The sequence below is a fragment of the Megalobrama amblycephala genome, linkage group LG19 (assembly GCF_018812025.1).
Source record: "Megalobrama amblycephala isolate DHTTF-2021 linkage group LG19, ASM1881202v1, whole genome shotgun sequence".
Classification (NCBI taxonomy): Eukaryota; Metazoa; Chordata; class Actinopteri; order Cypriniformes; family Xenocyprididae; genus Megalobrama; species Megalobrama amblycephala.
This window is the reverse complement of record NC_063062.1, coordinates 14,907,977-14,913,856: the sequence shown is the minus strand read 5'-3', so window position 1 is coordinate 14,913,856 and position 5,880 is coordinate 14,907,977. Positions and strand designations below refer to the sequence as shown.

Here is a 5,880-nt window from a genome sequence, read left to right as displayed (position 1 = left end):
CTTAATCATGTCAGATAACACTGAAGCAAAACATGGTCAGGTCAAAGTGTCTGAATAATTTTTGGTTCCAAATTTTTATCAATTATACTGGTAGTCCACTGTATGAAGAATTGTTGGGTATAATATGTCACAGTTTACTTTATTTTGCTATCCTCACTTACATAAATGAACTATAGTGTCCTGCACCCACTAGTAAAAATATATAAAATATATATAGGCCTAATATAACATATATAATATAAATATTAAAATATTTATATATTTTTTAATTTATATTTAATTTCATTTAAAATATATTTCTTCATATTATATATTTTATTTATATCATTTATCTGTACATAGTACATACTCAGATAGAAGGTATTGTAAACTGTAATATTTATATTAATCAATGGTTTGCCGCTTTAAGTACACTTTGGTGGAGATATACGCAAATCAGCAGTAATTTAAGAGAAGGACCAACCACAGTGTGTGGGTTCACTAATCATGTGATTAAAAACTTGTGTGGCAATAACAACTGGGTTTAAATAAAAGAGAAAAAAGAGAGCACGGTATCATTAGCACCAGCAATAAAGAAAAGGAGACACAAACCTGGAGCGAGAAAGAGAGAGGGAAGGAGAGCGAGGGAGAACGTGCTCTCTCAAAGGTCAGTCCTTCTTTGTAGTCAATAATTGACATTTAAACGTGCGTTTCAGACGTCACTGATAATGTTAGGCGAGATAATGGGGGAGAGCTGCTTACACTGCCACGTAATTATGAGCAAAATGAGATGCAAAAATGCAAATGGCTTTGAGCCCGCTCCAGCCCGCCTTTTGTCCGGCACGATGACGGTTGTGCTGGATGATAGATACCACGCCGGCGGTGGCAGACTGCACCGTGACATGTGGGAGTGGAAGCAAGCAGGGAACAGAATTAGGGCAAATGCACCACACTCCTCCTGGAAGAAAAAAAACATGCTCGCACATGCACAAACACGACGAATTCACCACTGCGACGGCGAGCGTCCAACGTGCCACTTTACAGATGACTAATTGTTACAGGCTGAAAAGCCTTTGGAGTCAATTTATGATTTGTGAAAAAGCAAAATTGTGAGTCAAAGAGGGAAAATAATATCAGCGATAGCCTACTATCCTTCCCGTACAAGACAAGGAAGCATCTTGATTATGTATACAGATATTATGGTGACCTCATGTGCAACCAACACAACAGCAGCGTAGATCCTGTAGTAAGCAGAACGCAGAATTATGCAGAGGGAAGAAGTTCCTCCCGGCTTCAATATGACATCAGGTCACCGGTGGGGTCAGACAGTGGGATGTGGGCGGCTGTATGCTAAGCACAGTGCAGTGATCGGATGCCCTGGTCACGCTAATTGGCGTACGAGGCAGACCTGCACGGGACGGGGGCCAGAAGACCACAAAGCGGGGGGAATACAAATAGTGTTCGGAGAAAACTTTCGAGTCAAGAAAGTATCACTGTAAACCTCACATCTGTATTCAGTTATCAAGGCTTTTAAGTAGAATAATGGCAATATTTTAAGCTGAATGTACTCCAAGATTATGCAAAGTAATGTTATGACAGAAGGTTTTGCTTGAAAGCACAGGGCGCGTAAATATTTATAGCTTGACCAACTTTTTAATCAAGCCGCGTGGTGTTAAACACCTGAAAAATACAATGAAAAAACATAATTTTGCCGCATCACTGCAAGTTGTTTAGGCGGCCGGTGTCCTCCGACACAATAAAAATGGTAATGAGCTTCCTTTCTCCAGATGAGGCGTGTAAACCCGCGCCTCCCGGCATATGTTTTGATAACATAAATCACCTTAGATCAAGTATGCCCTAAAACATATTGCCTTGACCCCCTACCCGGCCCCGCCAGACCTCTCCCACCCTTCCATTTTGGGTAGGTAACGGAGTGGCACAGACTGGCTGTAAGCAGTCATGCTGTTTGTTAGCGGCAATTAATTTCTCTGCTGCTTTTGCTCTATTCAGCGAGAAGCTTTTGTGCTTTAAATCCTGCGCCTCTAAGCCTCCCCTCTTGTTAAAAGGAAAAAAAGAAAAGTGAGTGAGAGATGAGAGAAAGTGAGGTGGGGGGAGAGAGAGAGAGAAAGAAAGAAGGAGTGTGAAGCAGGTAGTGAAAGAAAAGGCACACAGTGAGCTAAGGATGACAGATTATCTTGGTCCAGTTAAGCATGTAATTGCTTAAATTAGTTAAAATCCTTTCAAATATCTTCTTTGCACCTCATCTCACTACTTCATAGACTCAAATATTTGACAATGGAAGAAGATCAACTATACGAATCTCCATTAGTTGCCAACCACCAAGACAGACATTTTCTTCCAGGCCATTTTCAGAGGATTTGTGAAGGCTTCAAAACGTGTTAAACACTCTCCTCTTTTTTTTTTTTTTCTCCCATGTCCTCTTTCTCTGCCATATAATGGACTGAACTGCATCTATAGCTAAGCATATCCATTAACTCTGTTCCTTTGTGCATAATATGCACTAAAACATCACAAAACCGTCATGCTACCTTTAAGTTAAAGTTTCCGATGTTTATTTTCTGCTCACAGAACAACACCTGTCTGTAATCCCACGTAGCCTGTGTTGACTTTGCCATCAGGGCCGACGTGCAACGCCACCAGTTCTGACGAGAGCAGTGTGCGGGAAACAGATTGGAGGGAACTGATCAGAGGTGTTTGTGATAGAGTAACAGAATGGATGTGCCTTAACTCCTGAGACTGAGAGATTGTGATGGAGGGTGACAGACACAGCAGTCCACACAAGGATCTGGAGATTGTGTGCACAGCTTCTGCCAAGCCTTTACACATAGCCACTGTTGCTCTAGGTCCGTGTGGATGGATGCCCACCCTGTGGAGGAGGGGCTTCCTCGTGCCAGCTTGACTGGGAGCTGTTAGGTAAAAGAGAGCAATTGACTTTCACTTTGACAATGTCATTTTATCTCATTATTATATGGTTTAGTTTTTTTTTATTTTAATATTCATATATTATTTATTTATTTAACCTTATTCCCTTTCATCAAATTATATATATATATATATATATATATATATATATTTAACCGTAAATAAATACATTTATTTTATATACAATGACATTTTTACAAATATTTATTTATTTATTTATGTATTTATTTAACCTTAATATCTTAAATAAAATTAAATATATACATTAAAAATAATTTAACCATAAATAAATACATTTATTTTATATACAATATTTAATATATATATATATTTATATATTTATTTATTTAACCTTATTCCCTTTCATCAAATTAAATATATACATCAAAAATAATTTAACCATTAATAAATAAATTTATTTTATATACAATAAATTTAAAAATATATAAATTGATTTATTTAACCTTATTCCCTTTCCTCAAATATTCTTTAAACTAATTTAACTGTAAATAAATGTATTTTATATATACAATAATATATATATATATATATATATATATATATATATATATATATATATATATATATATATATATATACAGTATATATATATTGATTTATTTAACCTTATTAAATAAATCTTATATAAATCAATCTAAATAAATCTATCCTTATATAAATTAATTGATTTATTTATCCTTATTCCCTTTCATCAAATTTAATATATACATTAAAAAATTAACCATAAATAAATAAATGTATTTTATGTACAATATATATATATATATATATATATATATATATATATATATATGCTTATTTATTTGCTTATTTATTTATTAATTTATTTGATGAAAGGAAATAAAGTTGTTTTTGTTTTTTTTTAAATCCAATAAAGTCCAATTCTCCCTATTAACTAACTATCAACTATGACTTTTGCCTCAATAAACTTCTAATTGCTGCTTATTACTAGTTAGTAAGGTAGTTGCTAATTTTAAGTATTAGGTAGGATTATGGGACGTAGAATATGGTCATGCAGAATAAGGCATCAATATGTACTTCATAAGTACTAATAAACAACCAATATATGCATACTAATAAGCAACTAGTTAATAGTGAGAATTGGATCCTAAACTAAAATTCTAAAACAACTGTTTCAGGTAATGGTCAGCAGATGCAATGGCTGTCTGGCGATAGAGATTATGTGACAACAGTGTTGAAAACTAACACACTTGACTGCGAATAAAAAGGTAACAGTGATGAATGTCATGAGGTAGGAGGGGGAAGGTTTCGAGTTTCGCCAGGTGTATTTGGGCCTTGCCAAATGCCACCTTCAGAGCAGAGAGGGTGAGCTGTTTTGCCGCCCGCCCAATGAATGCTAATGAGAGCATGTGTGTGTGTGTGTGTGTGTGTGTCTAAATGTTATTCACACCGGATCAAACTAAGCCTACAAAGAGGTGCAAAAGCGAGGCTGGCAGACTACCAAACCAAAACACCCTGGAAGCACGTCAATACATTACATTTACTTAACACATGTAGCAGTGGAAAGTGTGTCAGCCACAATAACCATCAGTGCATAATGGCTTTTTTAGAATTTTATGTTCATCTGCATCATAAACTGCAAAGCTAGCAGTGGCTGCTCTTTTTCACATGATTGGGTATATTGAGACATGCCAAGGTTTACACGGTACACCAAATGCTGCACACTGTTGTGTTTTTTATTTTAGCTTTGGCTGAAAATTGGCCTTGAAAAAATGGTCCTTTTGTTCCTGTAAAGTTAAACGAAATGAAAGATGCCAAATTTTGCTGTCACCTTCACACATACCTCTTCATTTGATATAATCTGCTTTTGAAAATAGTGGGTGGAATAGAAGAGTGTGTGCTTTGCCTTAAGTTTCCCTACAGATTTCTTTCTTCAGTCGAAAAGAAAAACATTCCAGGATTTTTCTCCATATAGTGGACTTCACCAGGCTACAATGGGTTGAAAGTCTAAATTGCAGTTTCAATGCAGCTTCAAAGGGCTCTACACGATCCCAGACGAGTCTTATTGAGCGAAACGATCAGTCATTTTCCAAAAAATAAAAAATAAATAAAAATTATATAATATACATTTTATATACATTTTAACCACAAATGCACCTTTCCAACCTGATTACGCAATGCGGGGCACATCGCAAAGCAGTGCAAGACGAGCATTTGTGGTTAAAAAGTATTACAATTTTTATTTTTTCGCTAGATAAGACCTTTATTCCTTGGCTGGGATCGTGTAGAGCCCTTTGAAGCTGCATTGAAACTGCAATTTGGACCTTCAAACCATTGGTAACTGTTGAAGTCCACTATATGGAGAAAAATCCTGGAATATTTTCCTCAAAAACCTTAATTTCTTTTCGACTGAAGAAAGAAAGACCTAAACATTGTTAATGGTATGGGGGGTGAGTAAATTATCAGGGAATTTTAATTCTGAAGTGAACTAATTCTTTAAAATTGATTAAAAAAACTTCAAAATTTCATCCGTGTTTTGTAAAGTTGGTCATGATCACCTTCTGTTCTACCCATTGTTTTCAATGTCATTCTGTGCAGAATTGCTATGCAAGATCTGGGTGAGAGAAATGTATTCTGGATAGGATTCATTCATCTGAGTCATCTGATTGGCTGACAGTTGACAACCTGACAAGGTCATTGGATGTACAAGCTCTCATTAAAAAAAAAAAAAAAAAAAAATAGTCATTTTAGCAGGGCTGGGGTTAGTTGGGTCTATCAGGACTGTCAATCAATTAATGACAATTATTGAGCAAGGACACCCAGGGGAGGCGAAAGGGAGAATGAGAATGATAGTGGCAGAAAAGAACAGAGAGCAGGATAAATTAAGGAGATTGGAAAATAATGATGGAAACCCCAAGGATGAACAGGCCACACATGTAGATATTATTCATTAGAGTTTCAATTTTAGTTTTGTGA

General features: G+C 35.7%; 1 long non-coding RNA gene across 1 annotated transcript; it reads left to right on the top strand.

Moving 5' to 3' along the window:
* Positions 1–416: 416 nt before the first annotated feature.
* Positions 417–5,031, top strand: LOC125254803. Its single transcript, XR_007181743.1, has 3 exons — positions 417–646; positions 2,569–2,913; positions 4,083–5,031. It is a non-coding gene; the product is annotated as an uncharacterized LOC125254803 (long non-coding RNA).
* The last annotated feature ends 849 nt before the right edge of the window (positions 5,032–5,880 follow it).